Source organism: Rissa tridactyla, chromosome 5 (genome assembly GCF_028500815.1).
Source record: "Rissa tridactyla isolate bRisTri1 chromosome 5, bRisTri1.patW.cur.20221130, whole genome shotgun sequence".
In the NCBI taxonomy this organism is placed as follows: Eukaryota; Metazoa; Chordata; class Aves; order Charadriiformes; family Laridae; genus Rissa; species Rissa tridactyla.
Genome location: NC_071470.1, coordinates 5,558,589 through 5,580,750, shown reverse-complemented (window position 1 = coordinate 5,580,750; position 22,162 = coordinate 5,558,589). Strand labels below are relative to the sequence as shown.

The 22,162-nt window shown below is 39.9% G+C and overlaps 1 protein-coding gene across 1 annotated transcript in view; it reads left to right on the top strand.

The window, feature by feature from the left end:
- RWDD4 (RWD domain containing 4) overlaps positions 1-17,779 on the top strand; it is a 37,379-nt gene extending 19,600 nt beyond the window's left edge. The window contains exons 13-20 of the mRNA XM_054202490.1: positions 1,461-1,590; positions 4,259-4,376; positions 4,929-5,087; positions 8,883-9,017; positions 10,079-10,178; positions 15,466-15,590; positions 16,280-16,359; positions 16,454-17,779. The gene's annotated coding sequence lies outside the window, so the exon portion shown is untranslated. The remainder of the gene's footprint in view (positions 1-1,460; positions 1,591-4,258; positions 4,377-4,928; positions 5,088-8,882; positions 9,018-10,078; positions 10,179-15,465; positions 15,591-16,279; positions 16,360-16,453) is intronic.
- The last annotated feature ends 4,383 nt before the right edge of the window (positions 17,780-22,162 follow it).

Here is a 22,162-nt window from a genome sequence, read left to right as displayed (position 1 = left end):
AAGAACAGTGTTTAAATAGTTCCTTATTTTATTTTAGTCAACATTAGGTGCTGAAAATAGATTTATGCCTGAACCAAAACCCCCATCTCTTTTCTTCTCTGAATTTGAAGGGAGTTCGGTTCCGGCAGGAACCTTGCATCTTCCCCTTTTCAGGACGGATGTGTCAAGTTGCAGCTTAAAGCTCTTATCTCAGTTATAATCTGGTTTACTCAGCTGGTGCATTTCTGTATATTTTCAGAAAAATATAGCAACTTGCGTATTGTTTTGTTTCATGGTGGCTACCTTTACCAGTAGTTGCTGTTCTCGGGAGCGTGCGTTACCCACCAGAGGGAGCCGAAGCCAAGAACTGACAGATTTTCATAGAATCATAGAATCATGAAAAAGACCTTTAAGATCATCAAGTCCAGCTGTTAACCTGACACTGCCAAAACCGCCACTAAACCACGTCCCTCGGCACCACATCTACATCCCTTTTAAATACCTCCAGGGTATCCAGAGTCATTGTTCTTTGGATTTTATCTATGCCATTCTTTGTAACATGAATAAGGACACCGTAATTGTATAAAAGAGAAATAACTTTGAGAGTTAACTAGTTGTCCGTGAGCAAATTAGGCCAAGTAGAAGCAAGGATGAATAGGTTATCCGTGACTCTAAAAGGAAATCTCCCAAAATTCCTGACTGCAAACAGGCTGGAGGATATTTCTGCTATATATTTAACTGTCATTTTGTTTATCAAGAAATAAATTGGCTGAAAAAGGATGTAGAAAGTGTAGTTCACGCATATTATGTGTTTTGATTTTGTTCAGCACAGAAATATGCGTCAAGTGTCTAAAGTGTTTATTTTGACAAAAAATTTTGGAACTAAATGTTTAAGTGTTTCCAAACTTACATATCTTAGTTTTTCCTCAAAAATCACAGTATTTTGAGATATTCCAATTTATCCCAGTTCATGATGATATACTGAAGAATGTTCTGATTTTTTTACTCAGCTAATTTTTTATCCAGCTCAACTGCAGTGGTTTCTTAAATGTATATTGATAGGTGCTTGTTAAAATTCAAGTCATTTTTTAATTATATCAAGCTATGTTTTCATTATCACACGTAAAAGCTCCAGGCCTCTAAAATGATTTAAAATTAAGTCTTAGTACTATGGTGAACAGGTTAGGAGCCTGACAAGTCCCATGAAAAGCAATTTACAAAAAAAATTAACTCCTGAGGATGTTGATATAGCTAATTTATTTATCAATAAACATGAGGGATTAAGCCGTACATCTCCTTGCCTTGGGTGTGCCAGTACTGACATGGGCAATGAACAGGGAACTCCTTGGGGTTTTTTTTTATGGCAACCAATTGGTCAAGGTGAGAGGGGTTTTATTGTTCTTGGTTTTCTTTCTGTTCGTTATATCGTAAGATCAATTTATATTTCATCAACTTTTAATAAAAATCTTCCTTTGACTTAGAGGACATGAAGAATGCTGGTCCCTCTGGACAAATGAGCTTCTTCCCAGATGTTTCCTTTTGTGCTTGGAACAAGTCATCCACCGAGAAATAAGCAGATGTTGAGACATGGAGATTAGCAGCTGAAAGGTGGTAAGAAACAGCTGCTTACACCGTTTCTGAGTTGTAGCTGACCATATGAACACAAACAGTCTTTAGGAATAGGTGGAGTTGACTTCTTTGTACTACAGAAGGCAGCAAAGCTCACACAGTTAATTATAGCTGAGCAATCATATACAAAGCTATCGCCTCTAAGCTGCTTGCTACTTGCTGAAGTCACTTGTAATTCTCAGAGCTGTGGCATCCTTTGACTTCTGCAGAACCATTACTCTATTGGTCATAAGAATTATGACCGATGGGAGACATCGAAACTTCCCTAGGCAATAATCAAATTTGCTTTCTACACCACCCAACTGCTGTGGGTAAGCAGTTAGCCTATCAGATGTCCTATGGGATTTTTTTTCTTCAAATTCAAAATCTTGTCCTACAAAAAGGGTAACAGTCACATTAAATAACCCCAATTTCAGCTCAGGTTTCCGTTGTTTGGCAGTATTTTGTCATGTCCTTCAAAGGAAGGTACAAGACAGTTTTTATCAAATCGCAGTCTGATGGACTTCACTTTATGGCTTCCTCAGTTAGAACTTGCCTTATATACTGGAGCATGAGGCTTTAATAGGATTTTTTTTTTAAATGTCTGGATCCTATCTAACTTATGAAGGGCTCATTATCCATATTTCAGCAGAAGAGGAGGACTTATTTCTGTATTTATTTTGCTGTCAATTTAGTTAAATAATGGCATAACTTGTCAGGATTTTTAATAGGCATTTTCCAACATTTCCATGGGAATTAATCTGTCAAATGTAGTAAATAAAAAGAGAAATGTAAAAATTTCAAAAAGATTAGCAGGAGACTCATAAATTTGAAAACAAACCCTAAATTATTCAGTTTACAATTGTACCTCCTCAGCAGTGGCTGTTGGATAAATTACAGTGCTGTATGACACTTTGAATGTGCAGTTCAGGATTTTCTTAAAGAAAAGAGATGCGGAGAAAATCTTGCAACTTTTTTGGAAGAGGAGATTCGTTATATTATAATTTCTTTCAGATGCAGTTAAATAGCTATAAAATGGCCCTTCATGTCTCTTTTTCAGTTTTCTTGGATTACTTTTTACGTTCCTCCTAATTATTTCTGACAGCTTTTTTCTTCTGTCTCTGCACTTCATTCCCCCTGTCATTTCAATCTTTGTTTCAGTTCTCTCTCTTGTTTGGGTTTATTTTTCTGTCTTGCTTTGTCCAGTGGTGATACTTCCATATTCTCTGTTTTCACATTTGACTTCCCTTCCCCTCAGAATTTTATTGCCTCATACTTTATTCTGAGGTCAGGGAAGGGAAAGGAATATACGCTAGCTGCAGACTCAGGAAATATATTCAGCTCTGTGTTTGTTACCTATACTTCTTTTTTTTTATTATTTCAGGGTTTTGATCTGAGGGACTCATGCCAGTTGCTGCATGAAATACACAGGATACAGCAGGATACTCCTATACCCAGGGATTGCTCCATACTTATATCACGAAATTTAGTGAAAGCTTATATTCTATGTGCTTACAGAGGAGTAGGAAGTATTTTTCACCAGTGAGAGTTTAGGATTAAAAAATTCCTCTTCATAACTCAACTGAATATCAGCCTTCCATCATTATATTTTTGTGAAAGTCAGGTCTGCTAATAATTTATGGAATTTCTGCTAGTGCAGTGCAGGAGCGTTCTCTCAGCTGGCGTCCTACACCCTGTATCAGCTGGGAGTTAATTTTTCATCTTTGCTCTGTGTATTGTATTGTATTGTAGCCACATTAAAAAATGTTAGATTTTCTATGGGTGACTAGTACACTTCTATGGCATATCATGGTAGGAAAGGATAGTCATAATTACTTACGCTTTATGTTTGACAGGATTTGAACGATGAGGTTTAGGAGAAATCCAGCGTGTACCACTCCCATTAATTTGATTTTTCCAATGGCACTGGCAATATTCTGTCTCCAAGATAGAAATAGTTTGCAAACGCAAATCCAGCTGCAGGGAGTTAAGACAAAGTGTTAGAAAGAAAATTGATGAAAGAGGAAGGAAGCAATAGGCCGTACATAAAAGAGATGATAAAGAGAATCATCCAAAGTGTATGTTGATGTCCTTATTCAGCCCTGTATTTTGCCACCGATATGTCTGAAGGGTTTAAAAGCTGGATTTGGAGATGGTAATGACATTGGGAGCACAGCAAATCATAATGTAGGCGGCATCCAGTTTCAGGGCAGGCGGAGACGGGTGCAAAATATTTCAAAAGAAGCAAAATCAAACCACATTACAAATCCCAACTACTGCACATGACAGTCTTTTATAGCATTAAAATGTGCAGTTAACTAGCGTATTTGGGAATCTGATAGGATTTTTATTCCTGAAGTGTCACTGCCAGAGCAGCAAGATTGCCCTTTCAGTCCTCCCCCTCCCAGTCATGCTGTAGTTGGTATAAAAACTCCGCACCAAGCTGCGTCAGAGATTCTGGGGTTTATTCTGTATCTTGCTCGTCTGGTTAATTCTGACAGTGTAGACCCGACGTTGTCATACACCTCTTGCACTGGGTTGTGCATAGACATCCAGAGACAATTCAGTCTTCCTTGTACACGCGCTTAGTCTTCAGGTTTTATTTAGTAGTGTGACAGAATAAGGCTACAGGTATGTTTCCTCTGTTTTAATTGACTTGTCTTTTGTACAGGAATAGAAGGGAAGCCGTGGTGTTCAGTGGAGTTGTGGTTGTTAAGCTGAAATGCCAAGACTCTGTGGCCGCTGTTCAGGGAGAAGCTGTCTAATGACTGCTTCCTTGTGATCTTTAGGTAATGAACGTTTAGAAACTATCTTCTTGCTTCTCCAGAAAAGGAAGTTGTGCCCAATTTTTTAAAATATTTGGGTGGCCCATGAGGTCTTCAGGAGCATCTTTTCTAAGTGCTGCTGGGGTGTTTGAAAATCATGCTGGCAGCCTTCCAGCAACTTTAGGTGCCTAATTTCTCCTAAAAATCTGGGGTTTTACCTCTAACTTTTTCACTCAGCTGTGTCCCATCTGAAAGCAGGAGGTTTCAGCACTCTCATGCCTCCATTAAACCTTCCACGTTCTGGTACCTGTAATCCAAGAGCAAATCCTGTATTACTCCATTACTTTCAGTAATTACTGCCCTTGCTTTACGCTGAGGTGAGTTTGACCCTAAAATATTCTTGAGAGAGCACATTTTCCTTTCAGATAATGTTACAGAATTAAAAACAATTGCCGTTTTCAAAGTGCCTGTAACGGTGTAGTAGAAACCTCCCTTTTGTTCCTTTCAGGGCAGCAGGCTGTTATGCAAGTAGAACTTTTCAGTGTTAGCAACTTTGCCTACTCTCGCACTCTTCAGGGTTGCTACAATTATTTTCTTTTCAACTGCTTCATTAATCATCTGGGCTATCATCTCGTGGCATTCAGCCGTGTTCCAGACACTAATACCACTGAGATAATACTCTGGAACCTGAAGACTGCAGGCGTTTGGCCAAATTACCTTCGGTTTGTCTTGGAGGTGAGTGGTTTCATTTCTGTTGCCGTTTGTTAAATAAAGGAGAATTGTTTCTTAGGATTGATTCATTTCTGAAAGGATCATGCAAACGGAAATCTCTAACTATTGATATTGTCGTTCCATCTTCTATTTCAGTAATCCCTTTTACTTTACCATGGAACGTTATTTAATTTCCTACTGTTTGGCACAAACATCTCTAATAAGATTGCAATGAAAAACTGTGTTCCGTGTGGTTAAAAAAATTAATACCGCGTGATGTGAGTGCTCTGAAATCAATCATGTGACAAAGGTGAACAAGTGTAGTCATTCTTGTGAGAATACAACAGATCTGAACCAGATTTCGTGCAAATTTTGTGGAACTGTAAGAGAATTTAAATTAAGTTCCAAAGGTTACGATTGCTCCTTGTCACTGAAATGTACTCTCTAATCCTAAAAATCTCCACATTCTGGAAACCAAAGATATGATTTTCAGTGCGGAATTCAAACTTTGGTCGCTATCCCAGTACTTTATCAGTAAACTGAATACTATTATCAAAGATCTATAATGGAATCTACATTTTATATCTTCCTGTAAATAATATGTGATTCAAATGTATATTTGGTGGCATTAAAGCCAAATGATGGCTTAGTCTAAAAAATGTCCTTAAATCCGGTGCAGTTTAGCTCAGGAAAAGATAGCTGGAAACATTCCTTCTGAACACAGTTGTTCTGGTAAGAGAGTTGCAGAGAGGAAATTTTGCTAATTTCTACGTTCTCTGTAAGCCAGATCACATCAGGCTTTATACACAGTGAGCAGCACCCTGTATTTCACTGACAAAGTGAAATAATCACCAGTGCAGACGTATCTGTACCCGGCCTTTGTGTACTTACCAAAAAGGTGGACAGCAAAATTCACGTAGACCATTCAAGCAGCTTCACAAGATAATCCCAGTAGAATAACCACAGACACATGTGTTAATGGCAGAATATCCTATTCCTCTGCTACAAATTTGGGGGTTTTTTTCCCAATTTAGCCTTAAATATGTAAGTGTTTGTCCTGAACTACTTTGATTAGCCTTTTGTGGTGGAGAGAACTACCTTCAAACGTGTAACTTGACTGCAAAGATCAATGACCAGTTTTTGACTGTAACTACAAAAAAGGAAAAAAAAAAACCCAAACAAATGGAATTTTAGACATTGTGGCCATGGGGAATTGTCCCAGGCAAGTTCAAAATCCATGGGTATTTGAGATTTAAACATTCCCTTTCTTTCAGACTAGGACAGATAGCAGACAAGACAACATGACAGGCACAATGTTGCGTTTGAAATCATGACTGAAACCTTTGCAAAGCGTTTCTGCCAAAAAGAACAGACAAAATACACTAATTTCTGTAATTTGTGCCTGAATTGCCTTGCCTGTTTCTGAAGTAGTTTACACATTGTAAAGGGTTGGATTCAGAACTGAGATAAATGAACACAGTGCTGAGCATTGCGGGAATCATCCAGTTAAAAACAAGCAGGACAAAAAGAGTTAGCCAAAGGACTCATCCTCGCAACACCTTGATGTGGGGACTTTTTTAGAATGTCTCAGCCAAATTATAGCAAAAAATTTAAGAAATAGGGATTTTTTTTTTTTTTTATGGATGAAAGCTCAGAACTCCAAAAGTGAACAACTGATTCCCACTGGTTTCAGCGAGGCCAGGATTTCAGCCCTATGTCCCAACTGGATACGTATACATCTATGCTGGGGAATTGGAGATCACTGTCACGGGAGCGTTCAGAAGATTCATAAACCAAGCCACTGCAAACTTTGAAACATAAGAGGGACAACTTTGTAGGCAGAATAATTACTACTCCTAGATTGGTGAGTGTTGGGGGTTGATTTTTTTGTTTTGGAGACCTGTTGTGTGCAGGAATCTCAGTGCTGGAGTGATTACGGTGTGGAACATAGTAAAATCAAAACGCCATGCTGTTAGAATGGAAAAGGGACTTGTAGAAAGCACTGAAATGGTGCTGGTGAGGGATACAGAACTCTTTGCCTTCACAGACAAGGGTTTGGCCTCTCTTATGGATTCTCTGAGACTATTTTTCAGGTACTAAATGCAAATTTATTCAGAAAGTAAGTTTGGGGGGTGTGCATTTTTTTTACATTTCTGTAAAACCTAATTAACAAGACATTTACTTAGATAATTACGCAAAGCAGGCAAGGTGTGGTTTTTTAATGTATTTTTACTAGACTCTGCTAACTTAGGACCTTTTGAAAAGAAGTATGTGGAGAAACATTTAGAGGTCATTACAGCGTTCCTTGCCAAAGGAAAGAGTACAGGAGTCTTGAGGGAGGGCTACTGCTTGGCCTCTCTGAGAATAGGTAGGAGTCTGTCTCTGGCACTGACTGCATCATCCACAAAGTTTTACATATAGAACAAACCATATGTTCATGCTCTGTACAGCTAACTGCTAAATACTTTTAAGTAGAATGATTGTTCAGTCAACCATCCTAATTTTTTTAATTTTCTTGAGTCACAGTAGTCATTAGCCTACAGACCATTCTCTTAAAATCCATCGGATACTCATGGAAATGTCTCTAAATAAAGTTAAAATCTGAGAATAAGCAATTCTTTACAGTATATTGTGTATCTGAGTGGAAACTTCAAGTCTGGTTAAGGTCAGTAGTTTCAAAGCTACTGTGGGACCCAAACTGCGAGCTCAGGCTCCCTTTTCCAGAAGTGAAGGAAGACAAAAGAAGTCATTTTCTGGGGATAAAACCCTTTAACAGTAATAAAAACCTCACTGGAGCAGAAAGATGCAACTCGTTCTTCCCTGCCTGTTGGACTGAGTTGGTTTTCCCTAGCGTTTGTGAGGTCTGTGAGAAATGTTTGGATAAGATCTTTTGGTGCTGTTCCCAGAACACGGTTCATGTGATGTCAGAGAATCCTGATGTTTTGCCAGGGACCTTTCTGTCATTGGGAATTTGGAGCCTGGGTTTGTAAGGTGTTGGCTGAGGCCAGAATACAAAGACAAAACTCCTGAGCAACCTATTCTGGCTGGCCGTCTTCTGTCAAAGGCCACCAGGGACCTCTACCAGGAGACTCCACCCAAACAGAGAAGGAGCAGGGGAGCAACAGCTGACAACTCTAACTTCTTTAGCACTGCAGAGCTGGAGCTGAAACATTCGTTGTCCCGGCCATGTATCTGCACAGAAATATGAATTATTTTAATAAATAAATTAGCTTAAAGCCAGAGTGTCCTTGTCTTGAAGCAGGGAGATCAAAGAGCCAAAAACCAGTGTGATGTACGATTATTATATTCCTTGAACTGCAAGAATTACTGACCCTGGAGGAGGAACTGTGACTGTGCTCACTTAAATACTGTTGAAGTAGCATCACTGTCTCTTTGGACATCACTCTAGACCAGTGATTTCCAATCTTTTTTCCGTCTGTAACCCATAGATTTTCTCCACCGGCAAGGCTGTCCTGGGTGAACTGAAGGTAAGCATACGGACAGTTTTCCTCATTTCTTTCTGTTGACCTCTTAAAGTCTTCAGCTGTAGACAGTCTATTTTGACTTCTGAGTAAATGCAAGAAATTTATCTTGTATCTACCATTGCTGTTCACAGTAGTTATTTAAGGTGCAGTCTTTCACCACCTGCTTATCATATTGAAAAGATGAGAAGGAAGCAAGCTGTCCTGAAGTCTTAAAATCGTAGTGACCACCCATTAAGTGAATTGTGCGTCCTTCCTTGTGAGGAATTTTGCTGCAATGAATGTAAGCAAAAGGTTGTATGAAGTGACAAATGTCAATATTCGATATTTTTTTTAGAACTTTGGACTCCATGGGAAAGGTGCGAGGAAATTAAGACAGGAGAAGAAGGTATAACAAGAAATGGGAAAAATGCAACTTGCTAGTGAAAAACGGAATGCCGTCGATCAGTACGTGCTTAGTGGAGATGAAAAGGTGAGAAACAACATCCAAATATGTCATGTTTTCTTTAATTACAATGTACGTGCATTTTCTTGCATATGTGCATAATTTGTGTCAGATGAAGTGAGTGGCATTATTCTCTGCCCTGTCTTCCATGTCCATGGATTTGCACTTATATTGATTGAAATCCGCTGCATTGTAGATGCTAGAATACAAGTAATAAGAAATGCTGCCATTATACTACATGATAAATTACATGACATAATGAAAAAACCTGTTTTATCATTTGGTGTGATGCAGCTCTTTTTTCCTAACACAAGACAAAATTCACACCATTACAGTTTCACTCAAATCTCAAGATGTTGTTCTGCTTGCTGATGGATATGCTATGTGGTACCTGTTGGAATGCTGAGAAGCTGTTTTGTCTTACTTGGTTTTTGGTTTGGTTTTTTTTTTTTATGTTACTTGTTTCTATCTTGTTATCTTTGCGATTTACTGTCATGTGCATATATAAAGTACCACTGGCGGGCTGTGTTTGGCTTCGCTATGAACAGTTTCCCATCTGACTTATTGTATATAGGCTGTCCTGTGTTCATTTGACATGATTTACCCTCATTTTCTCCATCATCACTGCATCGGGTCAACAGAGAGATCAGCTGGAGAAGTTATTCACATATACAATAATTTATATGTCCATATGAAAGGGCTAGAGGTCCATTTAGTTTTAAGGTTCATTGACCAATACCAATGCTGCTTAACTACTCATATAAATAATTGGACTAGATATTTGGTTGGACTAAATAGTTGGGTTGGACTAGATGACCTTTAAAGGTCCCTTCCAACCCAACACATTCTATGGTTCTGTGATTCCATGAATTATGCTAAGAATTGAGAAAAGGGTACGTACTTTTAATTAGATAGAAACAAGATTTTAAAAGTGCCAACATCACTCTGCAGAAAAGTTCTTGAGCTTGTGGCTGACTTGCCAGTCGATCTCCTGCGCCCTCAGTTGCAGTGTGTTCCTACCACGCACACCATCTCCCTGTGTTCACCAGCTCCGTCTTGCAACCAGCACATCCATCCTCTTTCTATAGACCACTGCCTTGACCTACACTGGCCACTACCTGGGGCTTCCCAGCCTACATTGAAGAAGAGAAAATCAACTATATCATAGTGTGAATAGAAACCAGAACGGTAGGTATTATTTTTTTGTAAGCTTAAATGCACTTTTCATGTTGAAAAGTGACTGCTAGATGTGGTATTTATAAAAATAACCGAGAGCTTGGCTGGTGAATATTTGCATCCAACTGCTCAGAAATGATCAGCACAGTAAGGATTACTTACTGAACATGTTCCCTAGCTGCTAAAAATTCATGTTTTTTGCCAGTCCCTTCCACCAAAAATTAACGCTTATCAAAGAAAATACTGTGAAACTTAATTCCAGTGTTTCTTGAATAGGTAGAAACCAAAGCATAGTATTCAGGTTTGCTGCTTAAAATACCTGAACATCTATCAATTTTTCTATGAGTGTGGAGAATATAATTAGTTTGTTATTAATAAATTACCTATGCAAGAAGTAGAAAGCAGAGCTGGAAATCCATTTAGGAGGTTATTTCGAGGGTCTGAAATTTATTGTTATTGGCCCTACCTTTCTACTGTAATAGGAGAGCCTTTTCATAACATACAAACACCCCTGTTTTCACTCCAGCAAATAGCTGGTACTTCTGTGCAACAGCTACTCCTGTCTCTGGGTAGTTGTGTTCTGCAGCCATCACCAGAATCACCAGGTATCATTAGAAGCTTCCTCTCCCTGATCCTGGTCTCGATGCCCCTGGGAAACTGCACCATTCCTCACATCCTGCGCCTTTAAATGTTTCTCAGTTGTGGATCTGGATTTCACAGGGAAGAGAAAGGTCAGCCTTCCCCATGGGCTTTGTGCCGCTGTAGTAGCATAACCTCCAAAATAGTTCAGCTCCCTTTCACCAGGACAATGCAAGGAACATGCAACAAGTGTCCACCCAGCCGGCCACCAACGATGCTCAAAATATGCCCTGATCTAATGGCTCTGCTCCCCTCCTGTCCTGCTGGCTGAGAGTAAATACTACGTTCATCAAATAGTTTTCAGAGAGAACTTTCAGGGAAAAAGGTAGGAAGTAGGAGGAATATCAGATTGAATTCTCCTGGAGCTTTGTCTAGGCCTCCAAGGAGATGTCAGTGCCTTCCCACAGCTCAGGAACTGCTGATCCAATCCACTTCCCCTGCCCAAGGGCAGGATCAGTTACAATTAAACCAATGCTGACATGATTGTCTAGCCTGTCTCGCGGCATCTTCATCACTGGAGAACTTTACTTTCCAAAGTAATATATTCCAGCGCTTCACTGTCGTTATGGTCGGACAGTTCTTTTTTGTTCTGTTTTCTCCCTAGTGTCTTATTTAAACCTTCAGTGCTCCATTCAAAGGACATTAATTATTGTTCTTTTCCCTTAGACAGATTGTCCCTTTCCTCTTAGAAGCAAGCTTTCACATTACTGAGGACTATTGACTTCAGTCCTCTTGTTTCTAGGCTTTGTTCTTTTTTTTCATTAGAAGTCACTGTCTTCTACACCTCTTCTCTCTCTTGTTGCTTATTTGAACTCCCTCCACCCTTAAGCGTGGTTTCCAAAACTGAATAGCATATTTTAATGTCTTAAAACAGCATTCCTATTTATTCATCTCACAAGATTTTTTATTTTCTTTTTTGCAATAGTGCAAAATTAGTGACACGTTGATCTTGCTCTCTTCAAATCCTACAGGGTTTTTATTGTCATTGGTTATTGTACTATATTAAATAATAATTGAAGTGCTATTCCTTAGGACTAATATCAAATTAATAGTAGAGGTCTTTATCTGACAGATGCTTAAAATGATTATTTTCCCAATTTTAGGTTTAAAAAATATTGAAAAATGAGCCAGATGTGTACTGCTTGACAATTACAGATGATGCCAGTAGAAATGTTTTTGGAATCATACGATGGAAAATGGGTAAACTCCTGAGTATGTTTCCCTTCCGTTATTACATGAATGGTTCACTCCACAATCATCAAGTCCCTCCACCGAATCACTTGCTCAGGCAGGAAAAAAATGAGGAAGCTGGCTAATGCTGATAAAGTAACTTCATGAAACACAAAGAGCAAGTGAATAGATTTTGTGCTTCTGCTGATAAGTCAAGGATTTTGCACGTTTGTGAAAATTACTTGGAGTTATCTTTTCAAACAAAATGACTGTTACATCAGTTTCTTCCACTCGCATCCTTTCACTAAGCACGATAAAACGATGGTTGGTCATCTTGCCAGGTTTTTGCTACCTTAAGAAATGAGACAAACGACAGATAATCAATGGTTTAGAATTATAAAAATTACAAATATATCGGTTTCTGCTTACATCTGATCTTCTAAACTGGAAACGCGCAGGAACGTTGGGCAGTCGTTACTAAAGAGTTGCATGACTTGTTGGAAATTAGGCTTTGTTGTGTGACCTCTTCATTAAGCAGTGCTCTCTTTACATGGGACTCAGGTTTTAAGTATGACTAGTTGTGAATGGCCCCCTCTTCTCCCAGCTGAAGTAGATGATGGTCATTCCAAGCTGGAGTAAAAATCTAATCACAGCCACACAAACAACACAGGGAGACTCTGAGCTGAAGAAAGTACAATTTAGAAGCCCAAGCATCAAGCAAAATAAAGAGATGTTGGGGAAAATTTAGTGATAAAGGCAGTCAGCCATCCCCATCTACCCAGTGAGGTTCCAGTAGAAGGTGACAGGATTCCAGTGTCTATATTCACATGCAAAATAAAATTTAGAAGAGATTTAGTGTTTTTAAGGCTTGCACAGTAGTAATGAGAGACAACTGAGAGAAGATACGCACGCCATTTGTTTAGAGCTGTTGAAGTCCAGGCAGCCTCTCTAGTTGTGCTGTTTCATGATCCTTCCAAGTCTAACAGCAAACGTGCTGATCTCTAATGGGTTTTATTTAAGGTTTGAACAGAGATCTGCCTGAAATTATACACTGAAATAAAACTATGCCAAAGCTATTACGCAGTCTGTTTTAATGGAGTTGTTTCTATCAGCCCCATCTTCAGCTGAAACTTAGAACCCTCCGTTAAATATTGTATCTCCCTACGCAGTTCAAAAGCGCAGCAGAAAGAGCAGCGCCACAGTTATTGCTTCAGCTACTTCCCAGGGAGCTTAAGAACCCTGACCCAGCAGAAGGTGAGCCTTGAGTTAGACGGCTTCAACTAGGATACCTTAGTTAGATGCTTTTGGTGGATGCACTTCAGCCATCAGTAGAAAATTGGGCAGTATCTTACAGGAACGAGCTCGTTAGTGAGAGTGGCTTTAGTTCAGGAGCTTGCAGCCACTGTCTCTCCTCATTTTTGCTAAGCAAGGCAAAAATAAACAGTTTCAACATCATTACGGCTTTATTTTTTTAACAGAGCCAGTTTCTGAACAGAGACAGAACCTGCTTTGTGCAGATTCCGTACTTTTGCCAAGGCCACGATTTAAAATTACATCTTGGTCTTATCAGTTATATTCGGGCTGCTGAATGGGAGGCGAAGCACCTGCTGAAGAGCCTGTTTGCACAACACCTTTGGAGAATCAGGTAGAAAGGCAAGGCACAAGCTGTTAGGAAGTAACATCAGTTTATATCAGCGAGAAAATAAAATGTGTTTGAAAGCAGTCAGCCTAAAGAACTCCGCTTCAGCTATAAAAAAAATAAAGGAATGGAAGTATGTCATTTTTATATTAATCAGATTATTCAATTAGAAGCTGTGCTTAATTTAGTGAGAAGGAAAATTAGGACTATAATCTATAGTCCTATGTAATAGACTATACTTTATCTTTATATGCAGATTTACTTAGGTCATAAATTTCAAGAAGGAGCCTTATCAAATGCTCTGTTGTTTTGGCAAGCATACTAACATGGTCTTAATTTAATAAGAACTTTTTCCTGCCGCGTTTTTAAAATAAACTTCTGCCTAGAGGCTGTATTCCAAAATATCAGTATTTAATTTTATTTTTTTAAAATTTTTTTTAAAACCTTCATCCAGAGACAGAATAGAATGTTTCTGGTTATACTCAGGACGTTCCTCCTGAGAGGGATTTGCGCGATTTGCATTATTAAGAAAAGTCTTAAATTTCTTCTCAGTTCATGTAATTCTCACAAGCTTGAACAGCCTTTTGCGGGTGGCAGTTACTGCAGCTGCAGTTCAGTCACTCCGGTGCACTCCACAAAGTCAAGCCTTTGAAATCTGTGTGTGCTTTCTTCTCTGCTGTCGTACCTCATGCCAGCGAGTACAGATGACAAGTCATTAAATACAAGGGAGAGAGGTGTTAGCAAACGAAAAAATAATTTATTAAATACAAGACTTATGTCTGACCTGCTTCCCCCAAACCAATTCCGTCTCCGTGGCAACAGCCACAAGCATATGCCAAAACATTCGTGATTCCGCTAAAGAAAAACTTAAATACTTAAAATGTCACTTTTCAAGCAAGCCTCGTATTTTAATCCTCCAACGGGTTTCAAAAGCACATAGCACGTTTACAGGAAGACAGGGCTTGTGGCTCGTAGGGCTTTGTCAGCTCACGCACGAAGCTCACTCCCCACAGCAAGCAGGGTGTAAGACCAAACACAGACTCCCTAAACTCACAGAATCACAGAATGGTTTGGGTTGGAAGGGACCTTAAAGATCATCTTGTTCCACCCCCCCTACCCTGGGCAGGGACACTTCCAGGCTCCCGCAGCGCTTTGGGAGCAGAGAGGTGTCTCTCCCACAGACAAGTTTAGAATAGCTCTGGTGCCGCAATCACAATGTTCTAGGCTACCATGTTATTACAATGTTCTTTACTTAAAATCATCCAGGGGTACCTTCGCAGTTTACTACAAATATTTTAATAGTGTAAGAGAGGAAAGACTCAAAGTTATACTCACCTTCTATTACTAAATAAAATGTAATCATAACATAGATGAATTTGCCACTCCAGTGCATACTATTGTTAGATTACAGATTACTGCATAGAAAAATCATAGCCAAAGTATGATTTTTTTTAATTTTTTTTTTTTTTTTTAGAAAATGCTCAGTGGTCTGTTTCTGTATCATTTAAATTATCATTATTCAACATTTCTGAGTTTTATGAAATTAATACGAAGAGTTCTTCACAGATACAGAAATTCCAATGACCTAACCGATACTCAGAAATCCAAGTCATTTGCCATTTTTGAAACTTCTTAAAAACTCCCCCAGAAGCCATTTAACAGTGAGATTATTTTACATCCCATGTCCCAGCTCTCCTGGTCAACCTGTACTACTCACTGTGTTCAACTGAAGATAAAATTGTTTGTTAGCATCTCAACATTACACCTTTGGGGAAAAACATATTTAGGGTTTTTTCTTATAGAATTTACCGTCTATATGTATTTGAGTATGTTTCTGTTATCTGTTCACAGGATAAGAGTCTGGGAACCACCTGAACACCAGCATAACATTATTCCAGGTTATGAAGGCGTACATCATCCTGCGATCAGCAAACTCCAGCTGCTGCAGGAGAGGGCAAAAGGAGTCCTACTTGCAGGTCTGTAAAACTGAGTATGATACTGGTAACGCTTCTCCAGTTCCGTTTCTCTTCCTTCTCCAGCAATAGATGGCATGTTATTATTAAACATTTAGAAGGCAAAATTTCTAAGTAGGCAATAATGTAGGTATATAGTGGGCTGCAACTCTGATATGGTTTTGATATTATCTTGGTTTTATTTTTATTTGAGCAATGATGGATACTTTCCCCTTTTAAATGGATACTGAGGACTTAAACTTCAATATCTGATGAGGTCAAAAGGAGCCTCGGAATAATGCTCTGTCTGCCCAGCAGCAGCTGACAGACTATGGATCATGCAGCCCCCCTGTTTGTCCCTGCACTGGAGAGCGGGATCAATGATCCCCAGGAGGCATCTCTCGGGCACTGGGCTATTTCAGTGGCTCCAATAAAGTGTTCCTCAGACAACAATTAAAAGCATTCTTCAAGGCCTGAACAGCACATAGTCCAGAGAGGACAAAGTCAAAAATAGTCAAGGAACAAGAAAGCGGAACTAAGGAAATAACAGTACCAGATAACCAACACGCAAATAGCAGAAAATTGAGGTTTGTTGTTGTTTGTTGTTTTTGTTTTTTTAGCCACAGGTTCCCTTTACTCTAGACTTTTAATGTCCATTTATATTCATTTCCACCACTCAGACTAATAACCCATTCGTTGTTATCCTCAAACAGCAAGAAAGCAGCATCTCCTTACAAGCCTGAAAAGGACAAGTAGCTTCTGTGGCAGAGTAAGAATGCTGGGGCCCCTGTGGGTAAGTGAATTAATTGCGAAACCTCTCCCCAGCTCCCTCCCCTTTCCATAAAAAAAATTAATATAATAAACAAACCAATATTGTTCCTCCACAGCCAACAAACACAGCTACTGTGGTAACCTCACATAGTACCTGCCCGGGCTGCTGTCTCACAGATGATCCTTGCTGTATTTCTCACTGGAACGTTACAGTTGCAAGTAAATTGCAGTCTTTTCCCCAAAAGCGTGAAAAGAATTTACGCACCTAAAGCTTGTCAGATTTTTAAATTCGTGCTGCATATTATGTAGCACCCGGTTTGCCTCCCACAAAAATCTCTGCCTCAACTGAGACCATGCAGGGGCAAAAATGAAGTTTGGGGTGGTATCTATAAGCCTACCATTTCCTAGCCTGACTGGTGACCTAAATAAAACTTTCAGTATTAGGTTTTTCCAAGATGTAATTTATACTACGGCTGTCAGGAGTTAAGATAGCAGTTGCCATGGAGCTTTAATCTTTTTTTAGGCTTTAGTCAAAGGAAGCTGGAAATCTGTATGCTGGGTAGAACCCTGCTCAACAGAATTTTATTTAAATTGGGACAGGATTTTATCCTAATTTCTCTGCTGAAAGTTATTCTCAAAGGTTCTAGAATTCTTGTTATTTTATTCAGTTTTTCAGCAGGAGATGAACGTTTCCTTTTAGGCTTCTTAAAGCACACTACACGTTCAACCACAGAAGTACCCGAGTTGCTTCCCCCTCACTCCTCCAACCATAAACTGTAACTTTCTACTACTCTTAGTGTGCGCAGCTAATCACTGTAGTGCGATTCATTCGCCTCTTTCACCACTTTCAGTGGAGGTACTCCCCAAGTACGCAGAAGCAAAACTTTGGGGAGGATTTTATTTTCTGCGTGCCCACTAATCCCTGCGCTGGAAAAGAGACCTTTGGAACAGGAGAAGTAATTACAGTTGGAATCCGTAGGTATGCTACTTAGAACTTCCCTGATATATATTTAAGGAAAAAAGAAGCGTGCAATGCGTGAAGTGCATCTCCAAGAAGTACGAAATTGGCCATGCTATAGTCAGTACTCTTCTGCTAGAACACGACTGCAGCAGAAGAGCAACGCGGTCCAGTGTAATACCTGCAGCTAACACATTGCTGACTTACTTAAAACTGAACTTGCATCAGAAACCAAAAGAATGCAGAAATTGGTGGAAAAAAAAATAATGCAGAATTTGTCAAAATAAGCTTTTAGATCTCCTACCCTAGCCCAAAAAAAAAATTAGAAAGGATTCAGGTGCAATATGAGCTTGAACTGAAGAAATACTTGGATTCAAAGGCAAATGACAGCTTAATGAAAAATTTGCCAGAATTTTCACGAAATAGAAGTGTTTCCTGTCCAGCTGTAGTGGAAATCCATAATCCTCAAGCTGTTCCAAAGACTGCAGGGTAATGGGAGAATTGGCACAAAAGAGAAGATTAAACATCTTTTTTCTTTCAAGGTATGTAAGTCTGTGGGACTTGAGCAGTTGCACAGTAACATCTGGGTTTACCACTGAGAGCAAGATGTCTTACCTAACCAGCACTGGACAGAAAAACAATTCTTGTGGGTTTGAGTGACAGCCCTGCTCATCATCTTAAGAGGATCCGATGCAAAACCAATTGTCCATTCCACTGAAAAGAAAGACTTCTTTGGAGAAGTATCCCCTAGCAGCCAGGAAGAACCTGGAGAAAACTAGACTGTCCGATGATTAAAGACACAAGGAGCATCTCAGATCTCTTAGAGAGTGCTATTCATAGAATGGTTTGGGTTGGAAAGGACCTTAATGATCATCTAGTTCCAACCCCCCTGCCATGGGGGATGGTGTTGCTGTTGTTTACCACAGGTACGCACCTCCCACTAGAATACGTAATTATTCACTGTACCCAAGAAAAGCTATGCACTGTGGATAGGATTCAGAAAGCCATAACGGTCAAGGAAACTGCCTGAAATAGCTCAAAAGAACTTTTGAGAGGTGAGGTAAATAAGATAAGAAGTGCCTACCTTCAAGAACAGATGCTTTACTCTGAATTGCAGGGAGATAGACATCTCCGTTCAAGGCTTTCAACCGTTCTTGAGCTAGGCTCCTATAGGAAACTCCCACAAAACAGCAAGCACTATTCACAGAATGGTTTGGATTGGAAGGGACCTTAAAGACCATCCAGTTCCACCCCCCTGCCCTGGGCAGGGACACCTCCCACCAGCCCAGGTTGCTCCAAGCCCCGTCCAGCCTGGCCTTGAACCCCTCCAGGGATGGGGCAGCCACAGCTTCTCTGGGCAACCTGGGCCAGGGGCTCACCACCCTCACAGCACAGAATTTCTCCCTCAGATCTCATCTACATCTCCCCTCTTCCAGTTTAAAACTGTTCTCTCTCATCCTATGGCTCCCCTCCCTGATCCAGAGTCCCTCCCCAGCTTTCCTGGAGCCCCTTTAGGGACTGGGAGGGGCTCTAAGGTCTCCCTGGAGCCTTCTCTTCTCCAGGCTGAGAACCCAACCTTACCTGACTGGCTGAGCGCAGACCTTCCCAACACACATGGCGGTTAGTTTGCCTGGTCTGTAGCATTCCACAGGTCAAACCATACTTGGCCTGGCTCAAGCCTCCTCTGCAGAGACACGCCAGGGCTGCTAGTCCTGACCAAGGAAGATACACTACTGCTAAGCTATGGCATAAGCAAGTTGCTTTTTCATTGCCCACGATACATCTCTTTGCCCAGACTCCCTGAGCAGACAGGCTGCCTTTCAGGACTAATACATCTGTCACCGGGGTTTAAAGCAGGCTTCAGCAAGCAATACCTACCAAGACAGTATTAGCTTTGAAATACGCAATAGAAATTCAGACATATTACCTGATGCGATAAAGTATCTTCATGATTTGCAGGGGCTTTTACCATTGCTCTTGTTAGACTCAAGTATGCGTGAAAAAAATAAAATAAAATATTAGATTGCAGAATTTAAAGCAAGTTGGGCTTTTTACGTGAAACCTACGTATTTTTTCAGTCTGAGGTGTCAATGTCAAAGGCTTGCAAAGCTACTGGAGATGAGACCTCTTAACAAGAGCAATATGTATGCAGGTGAGAGGGAGAAAGGACTTGAAGCCCTTAACTTGCTGGTGTGGCAATCGCTGGAGCTCTGTGCCAGGAGACTGGCTGGGTTTCAGGGGAGACCAAAGAGGGTGCAGTTCAGCCCAGCTGAGTCTAAAGACTAAAACCCCAGATTAAGACTCTGAGAATCAGCTCTGTTGCAGTCAGAAAAGGTACAAGCCACAGAAGCACCAAACTGCTCATTTTTAACTATGAATTCAGACAAACTGTAGTAGTTTCCTTCAAGCTGAAGTTAGAGGCTTTTAAAGGAAGAAAAAAAAAATCTTTAAAGTTAGGAAACGCCATCTTCTTCACAAAGGCCCACTTCAGCTCTAAAAGAACATCCAAAATGGAAAATCCTTAGATAAATTCAGGGAAGAACGGGGCATTTGACTTACCACCCTTCTGTACCAGTTTCAGGACTTGTCAGTACCACGTTACCATTTCTGGATGTGTAGATTAGTTAATGCTTGGCAGGGAAATACAGTTAAAACCGGTTTAAATACGGAGGTATTATCATTGTGCTTTTTAGCAATCAACGGGTATGAACATACAACAGCATGCAGAAGACTACACTTAAAGAATTTGTACCCATCATGGCTGGTAATTAACTGTATTTGGATTCAGGCAGATTATACAACAGAATAAAGTAACACTAGAGGAACTGTATCATCTGGAGGAAACCCGTGTTAACCTTGTGTTCTATTCCAGACCTGCCACAATTCCAGAGTCCCAAAAAAATGTAGTAGCTGCCGGAGATTGCAAGATGGCCTTGTAATATTCAATTATTCAAATATTCCATTAATAATCATTATTAAATTGCTCGTTTTGCTTTCAAAACAGTAAGCTTTCTATTAGGTATATTTTGTTTTGCTTTAAAGTTTGATTAAATGATGATTTTGTCAAGATTAATCAAACTGGTCCATGGGACAATGATCCAGGAACACTCTTGCTCTGATGCATTTCCTTTTAAATAGTTTATGGGGACCTTTTGCTGCTGCTGAACGTGCATGACTTCAAAACTGAAAGGCAAAAGCAAGAACTTAGAAGTGCACCACATTTTCATAAGCTTCAAGAAAACAACATGTAACCGACACTGAATTAGGATGCAGCATTAATTTTCACAAAAAGGAAGCAGTTTCCTCTGTAGTTACACACACTTCTAAAACTTCCAAACTTCCAAAGTGTTTGTTGCCCAGATATATATATATTTTTTTTGCAAGAGGCCAGACTTACTTCATAACAGTCAATACATATCTTGAAGATGGACTGGTTTAAGTGTTTGTGTTCCATTTTCACTTCACTAGTGAGGTTCAGCCCTTTAAAAAAAGGAACTCAACATAAAGAAGCAGCATAAGAGTTCTCTACTTACCTTTCTAATTTCATACCAGCATCTTACATGCATCTTCAGCAATTACCATTGATCTTCTACAAAAACGGAGGCAAAACCACAAAATCTGGGTTTGGTTAGAAAGGTGGTGAAATGCTAAGTACCAGATAACATCAGATTTTCTCTCATTTACGTTTTAACAACAAAGTAGTCAGAGTATTTAAAAGAGGTAATGTCAGATGCACCCATGTATATTTGAAGCACACTGCTAATCCGCTTATGAACTGAATTAATTCTGCATTTGAGCAATTTCATGTATTAAGCACGCAAGTGCCATTTCCCCAGCAATATCTGCACTGGAAACCTGGAGAATTCATATTCCCTACTAGAAGGGCTATCGGCATGAAAGAAAGCATCCCTGCATTAGAGATAAATTATCTGGACCGCTTCCAGAATCTAAAATTTTCTTTCTGTAACACCACAACGTACACTTCCTACTTTGGCAATTATTCCAGATGAACAATTATATAAGGCTCCCAGCTTTCTCCTCTGCCTTGGGAAAAAAGTATTCTTGATTTAGCCAATAGAAATTCAAGCAATACTTTTAAAGATACATTAGTAATGTTACTAGTTACAATTTCACTTGTACTTTGTTCTGCAACTTCAGTGTTTACTTAAGTGATGTTTGTTTTTTAATACTAGGGAGCATCACCATTTTAGGTAGATGTTAGATGTTCCTGCGATCCCCAGCCCAAGGCTTGCAATCAGTCTTCCCAAGAAGGAAATTTTAAGAATCATTAAGCCGTAACAAATAGAAAAAGGCGTAAAACGCACTGAGGCAAACTTACAACGCTTGTCTCCAGCAGCTGGCCTGATCATTCTCCATCAGTAGCCATCATCTCGCCCCCTCAAGAAGCCGATTTTTGCAACCTACGATTAGCCACTAGGTCTGGAAATTAACGGCCTTGGGATAAAGCTTACCTTCTCTCCTGCCCTGCTGATATCAGAGCCCTTACAGTAGTGTCCTGCAAGAGATGTTTGCTTACTGCAGTGCAGGTCTCCCCAGTGGAGCTAGTCCACTTGATAAACCTACAATTTTAAAAGGAAAAATCCAAAACACTGGCTTTACGCTCCTCTGCCATATGTTAACTAGTGTTACTTGCAAATGCTAAATCCTGTTAAGGAATCTGATCATAACTGTGGAAACAGGCTCGGTATTTTACATAGCTTATAATATTTAGAGTCCTGCGCATTGATTCATACCATCTGGCCCGACAGCACTGAGGCTTTCCTTATGCCAAGCATGGTGCACCCAGCCCCCAGCCCTGGCCATCACAGCCCTCTCCCGGAGATGCAGGAGGGAGTTTTGATGGCAT